Here is a 12413-nt window from a genome sequence, read left to right as displayed (position 1 = left end):
TAATCTTGTCCCGTTGCTTAAATCTGAAGTCTAGTCTATGTTTCGCACTAGCATTACAGCGACTTCTGACTTCAAAGTCAACTTGTGATTGGGTAGTCCCGAATATTTGATGTCATTTAGGAACTCTGGTGTGAACCACTCTTGTTGTACATCTTCATTTTCATGAGCTTGACATGCTGTGTCAGAACTCAAATACTCATTTTCCATCCCTGGAAAGATTGTCAAGACAAAATTGTTTACCTTCTCGACACTCTCAAGCATGGGTGCAAGAATTGCTCTACTCTGAAAATACATGTACTCTGACATGTTTTGTAATAAATTTGGATATGCAAAGTCTACCAAATGATAGAGAGGGTCATCAGTAGTTGTAATCAATAGATCATCTAGAATTTCAACTTCTGATTCATCACCAACAACAGAGTCAATATTTACATTTCCAACATCAAGTATCCAATTAGCAAATATCTTCATTTCACCTTCATCTTGATCCGAAGAAGACATTAGAAGCCTCATGTTCGTATGCAGTTTCAGAACGGATATCAATATATCGTGTCTACTCCCTTTCGGAATCACCGGAAGTATCTGTCTGAAATCACCTCCTAGAACAACAACCTTACCACCAAATAGTTGATGTGTCTTATGTTGATCGATAACTAACATAAGATCCCTGAGCGTCCGATCAAGTGCTTCAAAGCACATTTTATTGAGCATTGGAGTTTCATCCCAAATTATTAAGCTACTTTGGATGAGTAGCTCAGCGTTCAAACTGCCATGCTTAATGTTGCAAGTAGATTTATCAGTGATTGTAGTGGGTATTGAAAACCTAGAATGAGTCGTTCTGCCACCAGGTAGGAGTAAAGATGCAATTTCACTGGATGCGACATTTAAAACAATCTTTCCTCTAAACCGAAAAGCAGAAGAAAGTCTATTCCAAATAAATGTCTTACCACACCCACCATGCCCATAAACGAAGTAAAAACCGCCTGAGTCTGTAATAACAACATTGAGTATCTCATCAAATACTAACCTTTGCTCATGAGTCATCTTTTGTTCTGTATATAAGTTTGTATGAGTCAACTCATTTGTGTCATATGCTAACTCCTCCTCTATTAGCTTATTCTAAAAAAAGGCAAACATCAGACATCTCAGGATATGGCATTGATTGATAGTCTCTTAAAGATCTCGCATTGCTATTGAGTATCTTCTCAATCTCAATAAGGCAGAGGTTTTCCAATTCGTCATCAGTCATGTTTAGTCCTAGTAAAAGCACATGGTAGTTTTATGAAATATTTAATAAGTAATTCCAAAATAAAACTATTAATATTATTAATAAAATAAAATAATAAGAGAATACAATCTTGATATAAAAAAAATAGTAAAATACCTTGGTTTTTCAAAGTTTTTCTCCTCTCATATTGTATTCCATCAGATAATAATGTCGAAATTGCATTACAAACACGCTCTGGATTGCTAATGCTATTAGATATCAGTAGCATCGCAAATAGTTTTCTCAATTAATAGATGCAAGTTCAGCTACCTCATTAATAGCTGCAATGAATTTCCTATCATCGCACAGTAGTCCCATGGAATAGCAAGTATCTTGGAAGCTAAAATATGTAATTCCATTAACTGTCCTAATAGACTCATATGTTGTGCAACCTCTCTGAACAGTTAACAAAATTCTCATATAGTAAATATCACCTGTATCCCGGGGGAACATAATTTAACCTCCCGATAGAATACCTTCTTTTGCGTGGATTCCATTCCCTTACTTCTCTATCATAAACAAATTGATTTGGAAACTCAGCATATGTCAAAGTTTGACCTGGTTCAAATTTTTTTATTGGCCTCCATCTATTCTAAAAACATCGTACATTTTTCTTCCTCTTCTTCCACGATTTTCTCAAGATCGTCATCGTCTTTAAAGATGATATTTTGCTCTACAGAAAAATGAAAGGTTAATCTTATCATTGAAGGCCACCTCTGATGAATATCATAAGCTAAAGTTCTTCACACAGCCTCACATGCAGACAAATATCTGTAATCATAAAATTGTTTGATCTCATAAATAACCTGAGCATCTTCTTCACTGGAAGCTTCCTTTGTAATTCCAACTACTACCCTGTCAGGACCTTTATTCACGTACTTGAACAAATATTGGATAGCATTTGACTTGTTGCGGTACTCTACATTAACATGCGCTTGATAAGACATCAGCAGATATGCATTGTATGGAACCACATTCCTATTATCCATATGGACTCCCTTCTTCTTAGTAATCACTCCTGTGTCTCGTCTTCTATATGATGGGTATCCACTATCATCGATAACTGTGGTTCTACTGAATGTTTTGGGATAATATTTGGTGCAGTACCCATCTTTCATGCAGGGAGATTTTTGAGAAAGCTCTACCACATGGTCCATGTATCATGTATGTAGATACAACTCTAAACAATTTTGGGTGCCAAACAGGATTTGGCAACTCTGAAGATATTAACCGATCAATTTGAGTTGTCGTTGTTATCTTATGGTCTCCACTTAACTATAAAAGAATGTGAGTATGTGGTAAACCTCATTTTTGAAATTCCACCGTATACATCCCTTATACCGAAAAGACAAAAAAAAAATGTTATAAATAAACTATCTATTTTATATATGTGCTTTGATAAATTAAGGGTGATAATAGAAAATCAACAATATGTTAAGTAAGAAAATATTTTGCCATTTATTTTATAACAATTTAAAGGAATATTTCTCTAAAAATAAGGTTGGATGATGAGTAATATCTGCATCTAACACTCCAAATGGAATTCCTTGCTTAAGATCCGAGATTAAATATATTTTACAGAAAATAATATATATTTTTCACAAAAGTTTCTTTTTTCAAATAAATATAAGTTTAATCTCACAATCAATAAATTCGACTAATAGTTAATTTTTTTCCATTTCTTTAAATAAAGAAATTGAAAATGAATAGCTTATAATTAAAAAAGAGAGAAAAAGATGAAAGTACCTCTATTATTGTACAAAGACAATCTAAAAAATAAAAATGTAAATGGAGTAAAGACAAAATTTATAAATGTGACATAAAAAAATTTAAATTTAAAAATCAAAATGGTTAAGAAGTCACTTAATTAGGAATTAGTATTAGAATTTTAAATTTCAAATTTTTAAATAGAGTTTCCTAATTAGCTAGTGCAAATTTTAAATTTTTAAATAAAATTTCCTAATTAAACGTTCGTTGTTCGTTAGGAATATAGTAATTTGTTAATTTAAAAATGATTTTTATTAATTTCGTCATAAATAGTATCAATCTTATTATTTGTCAATAAAAATAAATAAAATTAAATACAATCTAAAAATTAATAACCTTATAAATTACGTAAATTTAGAAAAATATTTAAAAAAAGAGAAAAAAATGAAAGTATTTCTATTGTGCAAAAACAATCTAAAAGATAACGATGTAAATTGAGTAAAGAAAAAATTTATAAATGTGGCAAGTAAAAAAATTTAAATTTAAAAATCGAAACAGTTAAGAAGTCACTTAATTATGAATTAGTATTAGAATTTCAAATTTCAAAATTTTAAATAGAGTTTTCTAATTAGCTAGTACAAATTTTAAATTTTTAAATAAAATTTTCTAAATTAAATTCAATTTTGTCGGAACAACATTAGAAACAGAATTAAGTATAGAAAAATGTCAAATTAAAATTTTCTTTTCAATAGTATGAATAACCTCACATTTTAATAAGATTGGTAATTCTATTTATTTTAATATAATATTTTGTAATTAGCATAATAGCTTATAAATTATATAAAATTTTAAAAAATATTCTCAAACCTAATTGCTTACTTAAAAAATTAAAAAAAGTGTTTAATTGAATTTAAATTTAAAATTTTAAACATAATACTTTAATTAAAAATTATAATTAGATTTTTTTAAAAATAAGTACACATTAAAAATTAATAACTAACTTAATTATATCAACAATAATTCATATGAGAAATTTATAACTTTATGATATTAAATACTAAATTAGAAATTAAAAGAATAAACGGTGTGAATTGAATTAAAATAAAACCACAAGTAATAACCAAATAACTTTAATTTATATTTAACAAAATTCTAAATTCCAAATATAAAAATCGAAAAGAACTAAAAGAAAAATAACAACTCAAAAAAAAAAAAAAGCAATATTTTCACCAAAACAAACATATGCTTTGCATTATTCTATTAGATAAACTCTAAAAAGGATTCCAAAACATGTGTATCTAAATTCTCAAGTTTCATTCTCAATCTTGATCTTCTTGCAAGTTGAGGTATCTCCTTGCAATTCAAATCTTCCGACTCCGAGGATAGTCGCTTGGTTGGTGTAATAGTATTTTCCAACACTTCGGATTTATCATTGTCCGCAACTTCATTGGAGAATTCAAGCAACAAATTATGTACAAAATACTATGTTAAATTAAAGACTTTCTTCTCACCTTTGATCTTATCTCAATAATATTTTTTGAATAAAATAAAGATTTAACTTTGAGAAAACAAACAAATAAAAAATTTAATTTTTGAACAAATTAATACCTTAGCACCTTCTACTTTCACTCCTTCAATGATTTAGGATACCTTTGAAGTTGGAAGCAAACCACTGGTGTAGTAAACATCCTAAAATTATAATTAGTTATTAATTATTATTTATAAATTAGGTACTACTAATAACCAAGAAAGAGAAAAATAAACTGATTTTTAATAGAAAGTACACTTATAACTGTATTCACAATTTGAATAAGGTGAGCCTTTTTGAATTTATTTATGAGGTCCATATTATCAGTCATCTTCTTAACTTTATAAGAAGGTGAAAAATGTGGATTATCAGATATTTGAACTTCAACGATGAAGAGAAATGTCTTATCAATTAGGTTGAGCAAAAGTGTAGGTGTATCCGATAGATCTCCTTTCTGCAAGATATTACATAATATATTAATAATAAATAATATAAAAATTACCATTCAAAATATCTTCACTAATGTGTTTAGAAATAAATATTGGTTAGAACTTATCAATAGGAGTGGATTAAGTATCTCTACACAGTTCTTTCGCAAAACTTATTTTACCTCCTTGTCAAAGACTACAAAAAAAAAAAAACATTTAATTCATGTGCATAGTTGCCAAAAAGTGCACGCTCCATTATTTTTCTATGTCAAATAGAATGTTTAATATTAAATATATTTTTTATAATAAAATAAACAAAAAATAATTACAACTAAAAAAGTAGCTACCAATAAAACAATATCAAATTATATATATATATATATATATATATATATATATATATATATATATATATATATAACTTTAAAAATTAACAATAAAATTAAAATGTCAAACACAATTAAAAAGAATAATTAGTTTATTAATTATCTTAAACTCATAAAAAAACTAACTACGGAAAGAATGCTTTTCATTAAAATTCTTTTTAAAAAAAGATTTAAATACTTTTTTTCAAAATCAATCCAAACTCATTTTTTTAAAAATTTAAATACCATTAATAAAAAAACGTTGCCTTTGAATAAAATATTTGTTACCTATTAATAATATTAATAACAATATTTATAATAAAATAAGTTAAAATAACAATTTAAAAAGATGAGAATATCAAAATTTTTAGATTTATAGAAATAAATATATGATTACCCATCATCAATCTCTAATTTAATAATAATATTTTTGGTATATTTGTCATTCTTTTCAAGAGTCATTTCACTCTTAATCCCAATAAGATATTCAACGACATCTGAAATGATTTAAAATAAAAAAAATTGTTATCAATACGTTTGTTAAAAAAAAAAAACACAGCCGAAATTATCAATAAAATAAATAAATTTATAAATAAATTATACTTTTTCTAAAACAATAAACTTACCAACTAAGTAGGTGTAATCATACCTATGTGTATTAAGAGTGTCAAAACTCACAAAATTAAATCCATATCGTGGGATACTTAACGATTCTGGAAGTCTGTACACATATGTACGTTGGTTTAAATTCACCACATACTCATGATGTGTAGTCTTGAAGTTACCCTCATTGAGTCCAACACCAAAATATCTTATTTGGTAAGATATTCCTTCCTTTAGCAAATTCACGAATCGAGACACAAGAAACCTCTTAACCGAGGCTTGTATTTTTCCTCCCTAGAATTGATAAACAAAAATCAAAGAACAATTAGATGGGGATAAACAAACAAATTTAAAATAAAATAAAAAAATATTAATAGAAAACTCACATTTTCATCGAGGCAAACCATCTCAATTGAGTATGGCAATAAAGAATTTTCGTAACTTGGTAGTCTCCATAACCGTATCACTCGTATACGTACACACAAATTGTCGATTGTAGGATTGATTTGTGCGATTTTGTGAATACCAGCCATTGGAATAAGTAGAAAAATTTTAGATTTTGGATGTATGTAAAGAAAGGATTTGATGTACTTTGAATTGTGATGCTATACATATCTCATAACTTATACTTTTATAGTTGACTCATAGTTAAAATTTTTTAAATTGGATTGACTTTAATTTAAATTTAAATTAAATTTGCAGATAAAATAAATAAATATATTAACAATATTTAAAATTCTAAATTAACGTAAATATTTAAATTTACGTATATAGCTGCAATTTTTGAAAAAAAAATCTACAAAAATTTAAAAAATAATGCTAAAAGAATCAACAAATTTTTGAAAAATAGTGTTAAAATTTAAAAATAACAACCTAAGTAAAATAATTTAAAATTTAAAAAATAACAACCTAAGTACAACAATCTAAGATTTTAAAAATAACAACCTAAATAAAATAATTTAAAATTTAAAAAATAACAACTAAGTATAACAACCCAAACAAATAATTTAAAATTTGAAAATAATAACCTAAGCAAATAATAATTTATAATTTATAAATATAAATCTAAAAATTTCTAGTGACGACACCTAAGAAAATAAACTCCCAGATTCAACGTATGAGCGCTACATTAGCATATGAGCTCCCCATTTGTATACTATATATATATATTCAAAAAATTAGACTACAAATTTTGATTTACAGTACAGATAATTTTGATGTACAACACAAAATTTGATGTTACACAAATTTTCAAAAAATCACATGCTTAGAATATTGACACCCAAATAATCCAACCAACAAAATATGCATAGCACAAAAATTTTGATACACAACTAAAAAAAATGGTGCATGTTCCAAACCCGATCACTAAGTCCCCCAAACGGCCTAGTAATGACCCGATTTCCTGGGCCGAGGCTCTCTATGCGGCCTAAATTGGCCAAGAGATTGCAAATCTCTAATTAACATTCAAAATCAAATATCTCTCTTATCTTAGCCAACAAGATAAGATAAGATAACAATGCAAATTTGATGCGCAACACAAAAAATATTCGAAGAACTATATATTCAGAACATTGATCCCAACCAACAAAATACATACAACACAAAAATTTTAGTGCATAATATAAAAATTTTTTATGTACATCACAAAAAAATTTTATGCACAACCACAATTTTTTATATATTTTGTGCAAAAATTTATATGCTATCGGATACAAATTTTTGTGCTATATGTAAAATTTTCTATGCTATATTGATAAAAAAAAATTTATGTGCAAAAATTTATGTGCTATGTCAATAAATTTTTGTACTCTCCAACAAAAATTTGTGTATTGAAAAAGCGCAAAAAAAAGAAAAGTAATGCATGTATTTGTTTTTTTTGTTAAATCTATGCCAACTTAATTAGACTTGACTACAAAAATATTTGTATATATAACATCATCGTTTAAATAATTACAGTTGCAAAACTTTTTTATTAAAAAAAAATAAATGAAAATTGCCCACAATAAATTGGTAGCTGCCTAAGGTTTTTTTTTTTTTTAAATAATTACTCAAATCAGGTTTTAAGAGACACTTTAATACCTCAGGTTTTAAGAGACACAAAATAATCCTTAATATTTATATTCATTAGATAATGCAATTCCCTCCATTAATCCATATCGGTGATCACATGATTATTAAGTGTCTATGTATACGAGATGAATAAATCAGTTTTTATATTGAAGTACAAACAGTCCCCAAAGAATTTTAAAAATCTTAAAATAATTCTTGAAAAATTTTAAAATAGTCCATTTCAAAAAAATGACTGATGAGTTGTATAAGAAGGGAATTGATGGAAGTTTGTCGAGGTGTTTAAGTCAAGATGATAAAAACATTGCTTTAGGTGAAGTTCATAAAGGGATTTGTGGTGGTCATCAGGCTGAAAAAAAGATGAAATTGGTATTATATCGAAGCCATATATATTGGCCATCCATAATCAAATATTGTATCGAATATGCAAAAGCGTGTTTAGAATGTCAAAAGTATGGATCGATACAACAGATCCCAGCATATGAGTTATATTCAATTATAAAGCCATGGCCGTTTAGGGGTTGGGCTTTAGATTTAATTGGATTGATTCATCCTCCTTCATCGAAACATCATAAATTTATTCTAGTAGCAATTGATTATTTTACGAAGTGGGTCGAAGCAGTTCCTTTAATAGAAGTTGGGCAAAATGAAATAATTGATTTTATTGAGGAACATATAGTCCATCGATTTGGAATTTCTAAAACATTAAGCACCGATCAAGGGACTATGTTTACTGGTCAGCGAATCAAGAATTTTGCAGCTTCGAGGAATATCAATATGGTTACTTCAACCCCTACTATGCACAAGCTAATGGGAAAGTTGAGGCAGCAAATAAAATTTTGATAAGTTTGATTAAAAAATATATCGAAAATAGACCTCGAACTTGGCATGACACGTTAAGTCAAGTACTATGGGCTTATCGAAATTCACCAAGAGGGTCGACAGGTACATCGCCCTATAGATTAGTGTATGGTCATGATGCTGTGCTACCATTGGAAATCAATCTTAACACTTTGAGGGTGTCAAGACAGAATGATTTGCCAATTGATGATTATTGGAATGCAATGTTTGATGAGTTGAATGAGATAGACTCAGAGCGAATATTGGCACTTGAAAACATGATTCGACAAAAAGAAAGTGTTGCTCGAAGTTACAATTGTCGAATAAAGGAAAAATGCTTCAGTATAGGTGAGTTGGTTTTAAAAATTATTTTGCCAATGAAAAAGAAATCGAAAATTTTTGGCAAATGGTCCCATACTTGGGAAGGCCCTTTCCAAGTGATAGGATTATATTCAAAAAATGTATATCGAATCAAAGATATCGAATCCGGAAATGTAATCAATTCGATAAATGGAAAGTATTTGAAGCAATATCATTGTATTTTAAATTAAAATTAGATTGCATAAGTCTGAAATAGAGAAAACCATTACAAATACAAAAATTTAAGGCGAAGAAATGTAAGGTGCCATGAGCTCTGCCAAGTCTGAGCGTAGTTTTACCCTTTCATTGTCCAGGGCTGAAAGGGCCTCAGCGTGTCTGAATTCTTCATATTGGGCCTTGTCAAGTTGTGTCTCACATTCTTCTTGTTTGGCGTCAATAGAAACGATTTCTTGCACAAGTTATTGTTGTTCTTGCTGAGCAGTAGCTAAAGGTGTAGCTATATCTGCCTTCCTTTTCCAAATTTTAGCTGGTCTTTCATTGAGCTGAGCCAATTCTGCTTCAAGCTTCCTCTCTTCATTGTCATAATGTGCTTGAACGGAGAGGGCCTGAAAAATTCTTAGATCGAATTTTTCACGGGAAGCCTTGATTGGCTGTAGAGTTGCAGTATAGCTTTCAGATTCAGTTTTAATTTGAGCCATTGTACCCTTGATCTCTTGTAGTTTTTCTTGGGTAATTATGCTCCTGTTGGCAACTTGTATGAACTGTTTGACTATGGCAGAGTATGAGGATGAGACATGGATCTCAAGAGACGAACTTAAAATATTAGAAAGTTTGTTCAGGGCTGCATCGTTGGTCCACTCGATGGGTGGATGGTCCAGGAGCTTGAGAAATGATAGAAGTTGTTCTCGAACATTAGCATTCAGTTCGATTGAAGGACCAGATGTAGAAGGACCAACAAGTATATGAGTAGAAAGAGGCACCTTATCTTTTTGAATAGCTTGGTTCATAATGGTGACCAGATTAACCAGGTTGGCATTTGTGGATTCGGTAGAAACACCTAAACCTCCAGATCCCTGACCAGGAAAAGTTTGAAGTTTAGCTTGTTTGGAAGGACTAGAAGTTCTTTGAGGAGAAGGAAGTGTTTCTATAACTCTGGATGGAGAATATGAATCAGGACCAGTAGTTTTAACAACCCGAGAGGGGGAGTCAGAATCAGGGGCCACTTGGAATTCAGAAGAAAGTGCAGCTGGTTGGTTGGAGAGGCATGTCCAGTACTCAAAGTTTGTGTTGAAGAGTGATGGGTGTGCTCCTTGGTTAAGTCAACCACGTGTGTCCCAGTTGGAGGTGAAAACGTGACCTGGAGAGGATGAACAGACTCTGTGGCTTTGATTGATGAGTGAGATGTGGGTTGTCCTAAGTCTTGTTGTTGTTTTTGATGTTGATGTGGCTGATCAGGTGCCAGAGGTGAGGTGATTGATTGAGCAACAATAACGGACTGAAATGTAAGGTGTAGTAAGTCAAGATTTATTTTGACTAAATTGAAATATATGTGAAAATGATATAAGGTTATTGGAAGAGGTCTTGTTCTTCGAACCAATTGAGAGCCCGAATCCGAATCAATTGTATCCTCCAATTGTGAGTATGCAGCAAGGATGTTCTGAATAGATGGCTCACTTTCATCAGAACTTTCACTCGACGGTTGCAATTGTAACTAAATAAAGATTGAAATTATAAAGAAAGCTGCAAGTAAATGTGGTTTTCGAAGAATCTCAGTTAAATAATGAGCATATGAATATAGTTACCTTCCTAGAAGTTTTCGAAGGTGTCTGTCGACTTTTCCTTGGTGGTTGGCGTGAGAGGGTTGTAGTTTTGGCTTTTCTCTTCTGAGTTCTCTTCAGAGAACCCTCAGCAGCAGGGACCGCTCGGGCAATAGAACGCTTGAGCTCTTCTAGGGTACGACTATACTTGGGGTAGTAAGTAATCCACCTTTCGAAGCAAGATTTTGTGATGTATGAGCTTTGATCGTAAACAAGGTGATTAAAACCCTTCCTTTGTTGTTGATTTTTTAAGAAGCAAATATCAAGCTCTCTTTTTGTGGCCAAAGTAATACGAAAAAAAGGCCTACTATTTCGAGGGAATGGAGTTGGGATGGCTTGTGAGAAGCCAAGTTGCCTGGCTGTGTAATGAGGGGCAGACAGGGTTACTTTGAAACGTTCTTTTTTATCTTGAGGTAACCCTGTAGGAATCACTTGTACAACCAGTAAATTTGCCCAGCTCCTGTTAGCAAGCTCATTTTTTTCAGTATCATTGGGGAAGAGTAGGCGTTCGAGCCAAGCAGGACCACAATTTCGACGCAAAAAGTGGTGAAATTGAGGTCCTCATTATGAAAGTCTTTGCAAGAATGGAAGAGAGAAAAGACAGCCCAAAATTGGTCTTCATCTGATTGTGCTTCTGGGAAATCTGGCTTGAAACTAGCCAATCGGAAGCCTTCAATGTGCTGCTTGTCTGTAGCACCACCTCCGGACTTTATCATATACTTTTCAAAAATGGCATTAAGCCACAATTGGAGAAGCCAGAGAGGACCACCTGTGCTAATTAAATAATTATTTCGAAGACAATTAACAAACTGACCAAGTTCTTCGAAAACATGTCCTAGAAGAAGCTTGGCCAGGTTGAGGTTGTTTCCATCATGAAGCAAGGAAGCAAGAGGAAGGAAAAGCTTCTGCATCTGCACACTTCGAGAGCAGAAAACAATTGCATTTAGCTAGTAGAACAGAAAGGCTACGTGCTCATCATCTGTAAGGGTCACCTTCCGCACCCATATGATGAGCAATGAAGTCACTGTAGGAGGTCAAGAGAGCAATGTTATATTGTTGCTTGGGTTGCATGTCGAAAGTGAAGTCTGGAGGATTAATCGAAAATCTTGTAATAGCAGCTACGTCTAAAAGCAACATACTAATCATTCCACAAGAAAGGTGAAAATTGTTGGTAGTCCTATTCCAGAAGAAGGTTACGGCTCCAATCATCCAAGAGAGCGTCAAAGGAGAGAAGTGAGCGAGTCTTAGAAGGTCCTGAATCCCAAGAGCCCTCCAGGCTGTGCTCTTCGATGGCGCAAGATGCTCGTACCAAGCGGTGAAGTCAGTTCCACGAGGGTTGATTTTTGGATTATTCCTAAAAGATTTTTGATTGGTAAAAAAAGAGATATCAAGGTCTTGGTTGATCACCAAGTCTTCCCCTTGAGCACTGGAGAAGAAAGGAAGCTTCTTGTTTGCCTTTTCCAAATT

The sequence above is a fragment of the Arachis hypogaea genome, chromosome 15 (assembly GCF_003086295.3).
Source record: "Arachis hypogaea cultivar Tifrunner chromosome 15, arahy.Tifrunner.gnm2.J5K5, whole genome shotgun sequence".
Lineage (NCBI taxonomy): Eukaryota > Viridiplantae > Streptophyta > Magnoliopsida > Fabales > Fabaceae > Arachis > Arachis hypogaea.
Note: the sequence above shows the minus strand (reverse complement) of the source record.